The 14,804-nt window shown below is 41.8% G+C and overlaps 1 protein-coding gene across 16 annotated transcripts in view; it reads left to right on the top strand.

Annotated features, from left to right (window-relative positions):
- The window catches only part of Tsga10 (testis specific 10), a 111,857-nt gene that overhangs the window by 82,804 nt on the left and 14,249 nt on the right, over positions 1 to 14,804 (top strand). The window lies entirely within an intron of this gene.

The raw sequence follows: 14,804 nt of genomic DNA, 5'->3' as shown, positions 1-14,804 counted from the left end.
AAAAAAAACCACAACAAAATCTTTCTTTGAACTTGTAATTTGCAATTACATTTAGCCAGAATTATAAACCACACTGACAGAACTGTGAGTGAAGGACCTCAAGCCTTACCCATCTCAGTTATAACCTTGATGACATTCTCCTCACCCACTTCATCTAATAACTGGATGAGTCCTTTGAAGTTGGAGTGCCACTTGAAAGTAGAGCACAGTCCTATAGTAATCTTAGAGTCTGAAATCCTAGCTCAGCAGAGGGCTTTATAGAAAGCCATTTATATAAAGCTCAAAAACAGCCTAGCTGAAGAAATACTCACTGTATATATTGTAGCTTCCTCTTCGCAGCACATCAGAATCACTTGTGACACTAACTGCCGTACTGAACTATTTGTGCCCTGATTTTGTTGGTAAGCTGTGATGTCAGATGCAGGGATCATCCTTTTATTTTTGGACGTCTTCAGTTGTCAAAGACACAGAGACTTTAAAACATTCTGTGGTAGTTTACATGAGAGTAGCCACCAGAAGCTTGTATGTCTGAATGCTTTCAAGAACTGTTTGGAAAGGTTAGGAGGTGTTGTCTTGTAGGAGAAGGAGGGCTGTGGCTAGGCTTTGAGGTGTCAAAAGCCCAGGCCACTGCCAGTTAGCAGTCTTTCTGCCTCCTACTTGTTAATAAGGATGGAAGCTCTCAGCTCTTCCAGCACCATGCCTGCCGGCTGCCATGCTCCCTGCCATGATAGTGATGGACTCACCCTCTGAAACTGTAAGCCCTAATAAACATTACGTCTATAAGTTGCCTTGGCATTTTATCACAGCAACAAAAAGTAACTAAGACAACTTGTAGCTTTTAAGGGGATAGATTTGCATCTGATTTAGTAAATTATATGAAGAGTACCTGTTACTTAGTTTTCCTTAATGGTTACAGCTTTCAAAATTATAGTCTGATAGAATTATGGTATTAACTTTAATCCAGGCAATCAAGAGACTTTCTACTGCAGAATCTATCATGTTTCCCTTTTGCAGATTTATATAATTCTTTACTACAGCCTATCCACATGTTCCTTAGCCTCTGTCAGCCATTAGCCTGTTCCCACTTCTGTAATTGTGTCACTTCAAGAACCAGCAAGAGTGTGGGGAGGACAAAGAGGGCCGTGGGGTGTAAACAACAGCAATGAAATACTCTACTCTGTGCCAACTAAAAGTAATTTAAAACAATGCTAATATATATGAAATCACACTATTGATTTTTTGAGGGTTGGCTGTTTTTCCTTCTCAGCCTTAATCTTTGTAGACTCACTCAGGCTGTGTCTGCCATAGCTTACTGTTCACTGTGGAGGAATATTCTGTGCTGTTGGTATTACAGCTTAGCCATTCACCAAATGCAGATCATCTGGGTTGTTTTCAGTTTGGAATTTTTGAAAATAAAGTTACTATAAACATCTGTGAACAGTTTCTGTTTTATTTGCTTTTGAGACAGGTTTTCACTCTGTAACTTGGTTGTATGAGCATAAGTCTTCATTTCTGTGCAAAGCTATTTTTAGGTGGATGTTAACTGTATGATTTACTTTTTCAGAAAAGTTCCACACCATTTGCCCAAGTATTTGTATCATTTTTTGTGTCTATTAATGATGAATGAGCTATCTAGTTCCCCCACGTTCTTGTTCAAATTTGTCACTTAAACTTTTTTCTTTAGCAATCTTCTGTATGCACAGCACTGTATCAGGGTGTTTTAAATATGTGTTTACCTACTGGATTGCAACGTTGATCTTTTCTTTATGATGTTGTTTGCTACATGCATGTCTTCGTTTGTTACTACACGTCTCCTGTTGCTTGTCCACGTTCTCATTGGATTGTTGGTTTTCAAATGTTGAAACTGGCTTAAGGAAAAGCAGCAAACCTGGATAAACCTCCAAACAAATATAGAACTTGAAACAGTAATTTGAAAACTTTCAGAAAGCAAATGGAGGCCTAGATTGCTTTAGTTGTAAATTCCCTTACATGTTGAAAGATACGCTAATACAAAAATGTTTTACTCTTCCAAATAAGAAAGAAGATGTCTTAACATAGCCTGGGACTCCAATATAACGCTAGAACCCCTGCACGAGGTGTTTCTGTGCCACTATAGGAAAACATTCATGTGTTCATCATTATGTGTAATGGTTGCTGTAGGTTTTTCACAGATGCTTTTTTATAAGACTGAGAACACCTCCTTTTATTTCCAACTTATACTTTATGTTTACTTACATAATCATCACAATAAAAGAAAACTAAAGACCAGTATTTCTTACGACTATATTTTCTTTAAGAAGCCTTTTTTAATTAATTTATTTTTTACACTCTATATTCCATTCCCCGCTGCCCCCATCTACCCTCTGACTACTCCACATCCCACATCTCCTCCCCATCCCCTGTCTCCACGTGGATGCCCCCACCCCTCATCCCACCTGACCTCTAAACTCCCTGGGCCATCCAGTCTCTTGAGGGTTGTTAGGTGCATCTTCTCTGACTGAACCCAGACCCGGCAGTCCTCTGCTGTATGTGTGTTGGGGGCCTCATATTAGCTGGTGTATGCTGCCTGTTTGGTGATCCAGTGTTTGAGAGATCTTGGGGGGGGGTTCCAGATTAATTGAGACTGCTGGTCCTCCTACAGGATTACCCTTCTCCTCAGCTTCTTTCCACCTTCCCTAATTCAACAATAGGGGTCAGCTGCCTCTGTCCATTGGTTGGGTGCAAATATCTGCATTTGACTCTTTCAGCTGCGTGTTGGGTCTTTCAGAGGGCAGTCATGGTAGATCCCTTTTTGTAAGAGCTCCATAGCCTTAGTAATAGTGTCAGGCCTTGGGACCTCACCTTGAGCTGGATCCCATTTTGGGCCTGTCACTGGACCTTCTTTTCCTCAGGCTCCTCTCCATTTCCATCCCTGTAATTCTTTCAGACAGTAACAATTATGGGTCAGAGATGTGACTGTGGGATGCCAACCCCATCCCTCACTTGATGTCTTGTCTTCCTGCTGGAGGTGGGCTCTATAAGTTCCCTCTCCTTACTGTCAGGCATTTTATCTAAGGTCCCTCCCTTTGATTCCTGAGAGTCTCTTACCTCCCAGGTCTCTGGTGCATTCTTGAGGGTCTGCACAACTTCCTATTTCCTGAGGTTGCCTGTTTCCATTCTTTCTGCTGACCCTCAGGGCTTCAGTCCTTTTCCCTCACCCAATACCAGATCAGGGAAGAAGTCTTAATGTGATAACTACAAAACCAATACAGAGCTGAGGAGATGCCATGCTATGTAAAATGCTTTCCGTTTGCTTCTTTCCCACCTGCCCCCAATATCCTAATTACTAGGTTAGGTTAGTGGTTTGAGATCTTCTGCAAAGAACCTGGAGCATAAGATCAACCCTAAGGATCTACATTTGGATCCCCAGACCCATGTAAACGCTGGGTACCTGGAGGTGCCTGTAGAAGTCCCGAAGAAGCACAGATATGTGGATGCCTGGAGTTCACTGGGCAGCTATTCTAGTCAGTCATTGAGCTCCAGGTTCAGTGAGGGACCCTGTGTACAAAAAGATGGAAAAGCAATTGTAAAAGACACCTAAGTTGGCCTGTGACCTCTATACACATGTTCACACACACACACCATGCATGTGTGCACACACACCCATACATGTGGACATGCACATACACCTCTTTCTCTCTCAATATAACTGTCTATAAAATGAATTTATACACTAATCAAATAGGAGTTATCCCATGAATGTAGGATTGGTTTGTACCTGAGACCAATCAATGTAATACATATTGAATAATCAAAAAAAAAAAAAACCCAAACCCCTGATTTTCTCTAGTAGTAGAAGAAAATGAATTTGACAAAACCCAATAAAGAAAGAATAACTGTAATCTGGGAATATAGGAAATGTTTTTGATCTTATAAAAAGCATCTATGAAAAACCTATAGTAACCACTCTACTTGATAGTGGACAGTGAGTGTTTCCCTGATAGTGACACATATGCCTCGCACAGCATTTTGTTGAGCATCTAGCCAGAGTGACAAGGCAAGAAAGAAAGAAAACAGGAATTCAAATATAAAAAGACATGTAACCATCTCTGCAGTGACATGGTCTGCTATAGAAAGGAAACCACTAAAAACTTACTAGAACTAATACAACCATGAGATTGTAGAACACTAGCCCAATGTGTCAAACTGTAGAACACTAGACCAATGTGCCAAAAATTCATTATATATTTTACTTCAACCTATGAGCAATTATCAATTGGAAATGACAAAAAAAAGAACAACAACAAAAAACAATTCCAGTAATTGAATGGCATAAAAGATAGCATCAGAAAAGTACAAAGTTAGTAGGAATAATTTTTAAATTTTATTTATTACTATGTGCATATATACATGACACATGTGTGTGGGCAGATGTGCCCTGGCATGCATGTGGAGATGAGAAGACAACTGTGCTGAATCAGTTCTCTTCTCCCTCCTTTGCATGAGTTGGCATCTAGATCAAACTCAGGGTGCTAGGCTTGTGTGCACTTGCTCACTTTCTCAGCCCTCTTCCAACTTAGGAAGAACTATATTAAAAGGAGTATAAAGGTTTTATTTTAAAAACAAAATGTTGTTAAAAGGAATTATTAACTGAATTAATGGAAAGACATCCAGAACTTGGTGAATCATGGTGACACAGTAGAGTAAACCATGGTGACACAGTAGAGTCAACTATGGAGACATAGTAGAGTAAACCATGGAGACACAGTAGAGTGTACCATGGAGATGCAGTAGAATAAACCATGGTGACACAGTATAGTCACCATGGAGACACAGTAGAGTGAACCATGAAGACGCAGTAGAGTAAACCATGGAGATGTAGTAGAGTGAACCATGGAGACACAGTAGAGTCAACCATGGAGACACATGGAGACACTATATCTAAAGAATGCTTATTCATTTGTTTGTTTTTATTTTTAAAAAATACTTTTCAAAATTGTGAGTTTATTTATTTTATATGTATGAATTTTTACTGCATTCTTAATAGCGTTCTCACGCCCGGCCAGGAAGAACACAGCAAACCAGAATCTTCTGCGGCAAAACTTTATTGCTTACATCTTCAGGAGCAAGAGTGTAAGAAGCAAGAGAGCGAGCAAACGAAACCCCGTCCCTATTAAGGAGAATTATCCTTCGCCTAGGACGTGTCACTCCCTGATTGGCTGCAGCCCATCGGCCGAGTTGACGTCACGGGGAAGGCAGAGCACATGGAGTGGAGAACCACCCTCGGCACATGCGCAGATTATTTGTTTACCACTTAGAACACAGCTGTCAGCGCCATCTTGTAACGGCGAATGTGGGGGCGGCTCCCAACATCTCCCCCTTTCCTTTTAATAAGAGCAAATAGGCCACCCATATTAATGAGAGTGGAGATAGAGGTCAAATCCCCAGTGTGTAGGTAAAGGAGCCATGTACAGGATTAGCTCTTAGGCTCACAGGCTTTTACCCAGAGCAACCCTGACCTGCTCCCGTGTCGTTTTGCCTGGAGAGAAGGACACTTGGACACTCAACCTTCTTGAAAGATGACATGTCTCCCTAGAATAGGCTCATATATGCCGCAGAGCCTTTCTACTGCAGTGCTTAGCCGTGCAACTCTCTCGGGCTGCTGAAGCACACTCACTCTATCCCGTGCAATGAGACTAGCCTCGTGGGATATAAGAGCTGAGTGGCCAGCGACCTATTGCCTAAGCATAGATAACCATATATCAGGGGGAGCACCATGTTCTAGAGCTGCAAGCGCCTGGGCAATAACCACCTTGTCTCTCCTAGTTTGGGCCTTAAGCCTACAGACCAATCAAAGAAGCAACACTAATCCACAGCAAAGTGTATCTCCAAATAATATCAATCCCACCCATTCTTTAAAGAAAGAAAATGCTGAGGAGATCCAATTGGGTAATCCTTTGGTCAGGGACAGGTCCAAGCGCGTGGAGTTGACCTGAAGTCTCAATTCCCGAAGGATCTGTTCAAATTCAGCCGTCCAATTCTGTAACATATACTGAAAAGACTTTTTGACAAATTAGCTGCCCTAGTAAATTTAACATACTGAATGGAAGTAACACACAATCCCGGAAACTTTTGTTCACATCCCTGCTGAGTTATTTGTCATAATACATCTAGTTGTATCTGGACAAGATCTATGAGTTGATTAACCAGCATGAGACCTCCCTGTATCTTGACATTAGCTGAGGCCTGTTCATCTATGACTGTAGTCACTGAGGCTGACAAAGTGTTAATGGTGTCAGTCGTCTGGACCTGTCCAGACAGAGCCAAGGCTGTCTGAATTAAGGCCAAACCCAGTTCCTAGTTAGTGGTAAAAAAGCAGGAGAATACTTGAGCATTATACATCACCGTCATTGGGAGTGGAAATGTCGACATTATCCCCCAACGCTGCTCTCTTTTTATTATTGACGCCCTGGACATCACCAAGACGAGGGACATTAGTATTCCCTTGGTCAGTCTGGATTTTTCGGGTGAGTCTTTCTGGTATCCAAAATGGGTTGTCTTCATTCTGTGGGAAAACACAGATAGCTCCCCTGGATCTTATCAAAATAGGATCCGGGCCATACCATTTATTATCAAGGACATTTTTCCATTTAACCATCTCACTGGGCCTATCTGGCTCTGTACAATGACGTTCAGCCGCAGTATGGCCATGAGCATCAATATTTAAAAAATTGAGTGTAAAGAGTGCCAAAGACACAGACACTCTTGGTGCTCGGGGTAAAATCTCTTCAATTCCCCTCTTCTGTTTTATAAGATAGGTTTTGAGGGTGCGATGCGCACGCTCAACAATACCCTGTCCTTGAGGGTTGTATGGAAGTCCAGTCAGGTGGGTCACGTCCATCTGACGGCAGAACTGTTGGAATTTTTGAGACGTATAAGCTGGTCCATTATCAGTCTTAAGGAGTCTGGGTTTCCCCCAAGCACTCCATGCCTCAAGACAATGTTGAATCACATGTGAGGCTTTTTCTCCGGTTAACGGAGAGGCAAACATGATGCCAGAACATGTGTCAATGGACACATGGAGATATTGAAGTTTTCCAAAGGAAGAAACATGTGTAACATCCATTTGCCAGACCTGTAGAGGTCGAATACCGCGTGGGTTAATTCCCACATGAGGAACTGGCAAGAACTCACAGCAGCTTTGACATTGAGTAACAATGTCACGGGCTTCTTTTCTTGTCAGGGAGAAACGACTGCGTAATGTTTCAGCCGTCACATGAAAATTGTTATGAAAATTTCTTGCAGCCTCTACCGGGGATGATAGGGCAGCAGCCACCACTTTAGTGGCCTTATCTGCCAAATCATTTCCCAGAGCCATGGGGCCAGGTAGGCCTGAATGGGCTCTAACATGAGTAATATAAACAGGAGATCTTCTAGATAACAAAACTAATTGTATCTGCTGAAAAATATTGGCAACTCTACTGGAAGGCTTAATCACTCCAGCCACTTCTAAAAGATTTACTGCATTAACCACATAACAGGAATCTGACACAATATTAAGGGGTTCTAAAAAGGTTTTTAAAACTTCTAAAACCACTAAACATTCTACCACTTGAGGTGAAATTTCATTATACTGTTTGGATACCACTTTACCATTAGCCACATAGGCACCTATGCCAGTTTTTGATCCATCAGTATATACCACAATCCCATTTTTAAGTGGGTTTCTTACTGTTATTTGTGGAAACACAACAGATTGATTTTGGGCAAACTGTAAGATTGGATGCTTTGGATAATGGTTATCTATTTTTCCTGAAAAGGAGGTAACTAAAACTGCCCAATCATTAGATGTGGCTGCCAAGGTTTGAACCTGTGCAGCGGTATAAGGTACAATTAAAAGATATGGACTTCGCCCAAAGTGGGTGATTGCTGCTTTTAGACCTTTAAGGGCAAGCTGTGCAATTGCATCAGGATACCAATCTATTATTTTAGCTGGGGATACGTTTGGATGGATCCACAACAATGGCCCATTCTGCCACAAAACTGCAGTTGGCAATTGTGCTGTCTTAAAGACACACAAACTGAAAGGCTGCGAATCCTCAATACGTTGTAATTGTGCATTCTGTAAGGCTTTTTCCACTTTTTGTAAGGCCTGGTTAGCAGCTAGAGTAAGAGCCCTAGGGGAGGAGATATGAGGATCTCCTTCTAAAATACTAAACAAAGGCCTTAACTCAGCGGAAGGAATCTTTAAAAAAGGTCTGAGCCAATTAATATCTCCCAACAGCTTTTGAAAATCATTTAAGGTATGGAGGTGATCTCTTCTTATCTAAACATGTAAATATTGATTTCTCTCAAAGGAGGAAATATGCGTGACATCCATTTGCCAGACCTGTAATGGCCTGACGCCACGAGGGTTTACCCCTACGTGAGTAGATAAAATTTGACAACAATCTAAAGGCATTATTAAGTAATCAGAATCATTTCCAGTAGAACCAATCTCTCTGGCAGCTCTAGGAATACCAGAGGAAGAAAAAACAGCCATGTAGGCTTGGCAAAATTATTAGTTGAGCTATTCTGTCTCTTTGTGATATAGAAAAGACAACTTGAGGACAAGAACAGAGAACCTGAAGTTCCCCTTTACAATCCTGATCTACAACTCCAGGGTGGACAATAAGACCTTGTAGGCTGTAAGAGCCTGCCTCTGTCATTATTGTCCAGTGGCTTCACCTGCTCGGGAGAGCGCCTTCCAGGCCCTAATAGCCTTTTCATCTGATTCAGAACTATTAAGAACTGGCTCCTTGAGCTCACCTAGTGATGAGTATAGGCTCCTTCTCCTAGAAACCTCTGCTGATTGATCTTTTTTCTTTTCTTTTTCCTTCTCCTTCCTTCCAATCTCTCCCCAGGTATTCTTACCTGACCTAAACTTTTCCTCAGGTTCAAGACCCTTGGAAAGGCCTGTATACTTATTTTGTGAACCATATTTCCTCTTTGCTCCTACTCTCTCTCCCCGCTTTACTTCTGATAGATTGTCCTGAATTTCATCTAGAATCCGCCCTGCCTTAACCACTTGATAACATGTGAAAAGGAACAAAAGGGCTTTTAACACTAGAGAAAGTTCAAGGCCAAACATACCTTATAAAGCTATTTTCCACTTTACTTCTGATAGACTGTCTTGAATTTCCTTAGAAAGTTCAAGGCCAGGCGTACCTTGTAAAGCTATACTTACGGGTTACCGCCGTTCCCCAGCTGAAAAGTTCTGAATTCATGCAGTTGAATCCTTCTTAACAGTCTGCTTTACGGGAACCTTTATTACCGCGACCCGCAGTTCTGGTTCTGGAATGAGGGATCTTCCTTGTGCCGGTCCCGAGTTTTCTTGTATTTTTTCGTCCCGGATTTTTTCTCGTCCCGGATTTCAGCACCAATTCTTATTAACGCGTTCTCACGCCCGGCCAGGAAGAACACAGCAAACCAGAATCTTCTGCGGCAAAACTTTATTGCTTACATCTTCAGGAGCAAGAGTGTAAGAAGCAAGAGAGCGAGCAAACGAAACCCCGTCCCTATTAAGGAGAATTATCCTTCGCCTAGGACGTGTCACTCCCTGATTGGCTGCAGCCCATCGGCCGAGTTGACGTCACGGGGAAGGCAGAGCACATGGAGTGGAGAATCACCCTCTGCACATGCGCAGATTATTTGTTTACCACTTAGAACACAGCTGTCAGCGCCATCTTGTAACGGCGAATGTGGGGGCGGCTCCCAACACTGCATATATATTACATGTATGTCTGGTGCATGCAGAGGTCAAAAGGGGGTGTCAGATCTTCTGAAACTGGAGTCATGTGTGGTTATAAGCCACCATGTGGGTTCTAGGAGTTGAACCCAGGTCCTCTATAGGAATGACAAGCGCTCTTAACCACTGGTCCATATCTGCAGTTTCCCCGATATATATTTTATTAATTTTGGAGAATTTCATGTACAAATAGTGTTTACATCATTTTCCTTTTTCTTTCCTCCCTCCAAATCTTCTCATGTTTCTCTCACTCCTTCAAATTGATGACCTCTTATAATACATTTATATGTATACATATATGTACATACACACATATACTCAAACACACACACGTGTGTATGTGTGTATATATATGTGTGTGTGTGTGTGTGTGTGTATGTAACACACATATATATGTAATGTGCCAGTCTTATTTAGTGTTGCTGATGTGTACATGCACATAGGGATGAATGCTTGCAATGGGATAACCTATCAGTGTGCTTGTCCCTTCTGTAGGAGCCATGTCGCTTCATCTAGGGGTGGGGCCTTGTGAGATTTTCCCTCATCCACATTGGCATCTCAACTAGTGTAAGGATTGCTCAAATCTTGTTTAAGCAACTATACTTTTGAGTTTTCATGTTTTTTTTTAAAGGATAAAACAATCTCTTATAGATTTTGGCAATGACGAATATTTGATAATACTAATATGTTAGAAGTTATTGATTTGGGTACTTCATTTGCATGAGTAGTATAGCCATATTAATTATACCACAATAAAGCTGTTATCAAAGAAAGTGAAGTTTTATTTCCTAGTTCTGCTAGCAGAATATAGGAGACCATTCTTGTCATTTTTGTGATGTGAACATAAACTAGCAAAATCACTGGGTTGACAGACAAGACCAGTATCTTATTGGCTTTAAGTTCAACTGGAAAACACTTAGTAATGTCTAGATTCAGTTCTGGATTGTTATGAACAGAGTGGGAAATGCTACTGGCATCTGGTGAGCAGAGGTCAGGCAGCTTCATAAGCAAAGAGTTATTCAAATTAAAGTGCGAATGTCAGGGTAAATAGGGTGTCAGGATAAGAAATTCTGGACTAGAAATAGCATCTTGTTTTATTTTGTATCTGTTTGATTACTAGCAGGGTGTCCTACTTTGCTTTGTTGCTATTGCACTAAATACCATGACCAAAAGCAATTTAGGGGAAGAAAGAAGTTATTTTTCCTATACTTCCAAGTCACAATCCATCATGGAAGGAAGTCAGGAAAAGAAGGCAAGACCCTACACCAGAAACGGTGGAGGAATTGCTTACTGGATGGTTCTTTTCTATTCATTCTCAGCTAGCTTTCCTTTTTTCATTATCTTTTTAAGTTGTTCTTATTTTGTGTGTCTAGGCATTGTGGTAGTTTGAATGAGATTGGCCTCCATAGGCCCCCTTGTTTGAATATTTGGTTCCTAGCTGATGGACTATTTAGGAAGGATTAGGAGGTGTGGCCTTCCTTATTGAAGATGTGTCACTAGGGTTGAGCTTTGGGGTTTCAAAATCCACACCAGACCTATTCTCCCCTGCCCTAGCTTGTGGATGAGAATCCACTCTCAGCTTCTGCTCTAGCCCCATGCCTTCCTTCCTGCCATCATGCTCCCTACCATAATGATCATAAACTAATCCTCTGAAGCTATAAGCAAGTCTCCAAAAGATGCTTTCTTTTATAAATTGCTTTGGCCATGGAGTCTCTTCACAGAACATTAACTCAGACAGGTGTTTTGCCAGCATGTATATATCTGTGTACCACTTTCTTGCCTGATGCCTGTAGAGGCCAGAAGAAGGTATAACTACTAGAACTGTAGTTACAGACAGTTGTGAGCAGCTGTGTGGGTGATGGTAATCAAACTCATGTCCTCTGGAAGAGCAGCCCCTGCCCTTAACTGCTGAGCCATTTCTTCATCCCTTCAGCTAACTTTCTAATACAGTAAGACCCACCTACCTAGGAATGATGCTACCTACCTAGGGATGGGCTCTTCCCTATCAATCACCAGTCAATATGATTGTTCACAGGTCAGTCTGATTGAGACAGATTTTCTATTGAAGTTTCTTCTTCCCAATTGGCCCTATGTTGGGTAAAGTTGGCAATAAAAACTAACCAGCACAGTCCATCCCTTGTCAACTTAAGTACAGAAGTGTCACTATTTAACTGCAACCTTCCTTTGCTTTTTCTTCAAGACTGCATGTTAATGTTAGTAGCACAAGACAAAACACCCAATTTTTAGAAGTCCCACAGTCTTTAAAAATGTCAGTAGTTTTAAAGCCTAAGTTCTTTTTAAGAATCCAAAGTATCTTGTCTATAGGCTCCTATAAAGTTAAAAAAAAACATGCTAAATACTTCTTGTTCCAGAAGAGAAGACTCAGAATAGAAGGATAATAAGATTAAAGAAAAAGCCCCAAATCAAAGTAAATAAAATCCTGTAGCCCATTGTTCAGGACTTACACATAATTTTCTTGTCTCTGGGGGTCTTGGACAGGCTATGTCTCTAACATGGCCACCCTCAAGACAAGTTGTTTCCAAGGCTCAAGATGGCTCTGCTACACATTTGACATTGTCCGTGGCAGACTCCAATGCTAACACACACTGTTCCAAACCTCAGTTGCTTTCTATGACCCCTGTAAGCCTGGGGTCTTCATCAGAACTGAAGGTACACCTTTATCAATGGCCTCTTCTAGCTTCTCTGCAGGGAAACTTAAACTCTGTCACACAGTGCTAAGCCCCAGCTGTTCTCCATGACACCTTCTTTCATGCCTTCAAAACCAATGCCAAGTGAGTGACTCTTACACATTGCCAAGTTTACCTGCCATGTTGAGATGTTTCCTTGGTCTCCTTAGACTAGTTTCTGTTTTACTGACTCTGAGGAAATGTGGTTCTCTTCTCAGGAGATGCCACTTTGATGATGCTGATCTGTTATTAGTCACAGATATTCTTCAGCCCCAGATCACCAGCATCCAACGGTCTAGGAAAGCACAGGTTTCACCCGCACAGATTCCTAGTCCAAAATATCACATAAATGGCCCAGATGGGATCTTTGTTTCCCCTCTGAAACATACAATCCAGGCATCCTAGTTAGTTTTTATTGTAACCTTGGAACAACCTAGAATCACCTGGGAAGAGGGCTCTTCAACTGAAGAATTGCCTGCATCAGATTGTCCTTACCTGTGAGAGGTGGTCTTGATTAATTACTGTTGCTGAGTTCCCAGCCCACTATGGGTAGCAACACTTCTAGGCTTGTGGTCCTGGACTGTATTAGAAAGCTTGGTTGAGGCCGGAGCAACTGGGTGAGCCATATTGGTTCCCAGATCTCTCAGAGACTGGTCTGCACAGGTGAGAATGTGGACTGCAGAAGCTAACAGCTTCTGGGACAGGCGGAGGCCACACAGCTTCTGGAGTAGACCCCGTTTAGGGCTCCAGACATCTGGGCACCTTCCCTGCCAGAGGAGAGGTGTCTGTCTCGCCCAGGAGAGCTTTGCCGGAGCACCTGGGGGAGCCATCTCTGGTCCGAGATCTCTCAGAGACTAGAATGTCTAGTTGAGAGTGCCGACTACTGAAGCTGCACAGCTTCTCTGACAGGCAGAAGCAGCACAGCTTCTGGGTCAGGCCCTATTTCGGGCCTTCATCTTCTGCCAGGAGGCAGGTCCAAAGGCCAGATACCTGTGCACCTTCCCTGCAAGAGGAGAGCTTGCCTGCAGAGAGTACTCTGACCACTGAAACTCAGGAGAGAGCTAATCTCCCAGGTCTGCCGATAGAGGCTAACAGGATCATGGGAGGAACAAGCTCTAACCAGAGACAACTATAACAACTAACTCCAGAGATTACCAGATGGCTAAAGGCAAACGTAAGAATCTTACTAACAGAAACCAAGACCACTCACCATCATCAGAACCCAGCACTCCCACCTCAGCCACTCCTGGATACCCCAACACACCTAAAAAGCTAGACCTGGATTTAAAAGCATATCTCATGATGATGGTAGAGGACATCAAGAAGGACTTTAATAATTCACTTAAAGAAATACAGGAGAACACTGCTAAAGAGGTACAAGTCCTTAAAGAAAAACAGGAAAACACAACCAAACAGGTGATGGAATTGAACAAAACCATACAAGACCTAAAAAGGGAAGTAGACACAATAAAGAAAACCCAAAGTGAGGCAACGCTGGAGGTAGAAACCCTAGGAAAGAAATCTGGAACCATAGACACGAGCATCAGCAACAGAATACAAGAGATGGAAGAGAGAATCTCAGGTGCAGAAGATTGCATAGAGAACATGGGCACAACAATCAAAGAAAATGCAAAAAGATCCTAAGTCAAAACATCCAGGAAATGCAGGACACAACGAGAAGACCAAACCTACGGATAATAGGAGTAGATGAGAATGAAGATTTTCAACTTAAAGGGCCAGCAAATATCTTCAACAAAATTATAGAAGAAAACTTCCCAAACCTAAAGAAAGAGATGCCCGTGAATATACAAGAAGCCTACAGAACTCCAAATAGACTGGACCAGAAAAGAAATTCCTCCCAACACATAATAATCAGAACAACAAATGCACTAAATAAAGATAGAATATTAAAAGCAGTAAGGGAAAAAATTCAAGTAACATATAAAGGCAGGCCTATCAGAATTACACCAGGCTTTTCACCAGAGACTGTGAAAGCCAGAAGATTCTGGACAGATGTTATACAGACATTAAGAGAACACAAATGCCAGCCCAGGCTACTGTACCCAGCCAAACTCTCAATTACCATAGATGGAGAAACCAAAGTATTCCATGACAAAACCGAATTCATACAATATCTTTCCACGAATCCAGCCCTTCAAAGGATAATAACAGAAAAAGAACAATACAAGGACAGAAACTATGCCCTAGAAAAAGCAAGAAAGTAATCCTTCAACAAACATAAAGGAAGACAGCCACAAGAACAGAATACCAACTCTAACAACAAAAATAATAGGAAGCAACACTTACTTTTACTTAATATCTCTTAATATCAATGGACTCAATTCCCCAAT

The sequence above is a fragment of the Mus musculus genome, chromosome 1 (assembly GCF_000001635.26).
Source record: "Mus musculus strain C57BL/6J chromosome 1, GRCm38.p6 C57BL/6J".
NCBI lineage: Eukaryota > Metazoa > Chordata > Mammalia > Rodentia > Muridae > Mus > Mus musculus.
Note: the sequence above shows the minus strand (reverse complement) of the source record. Positions and strands in the feature narration are given on the sequence as shown.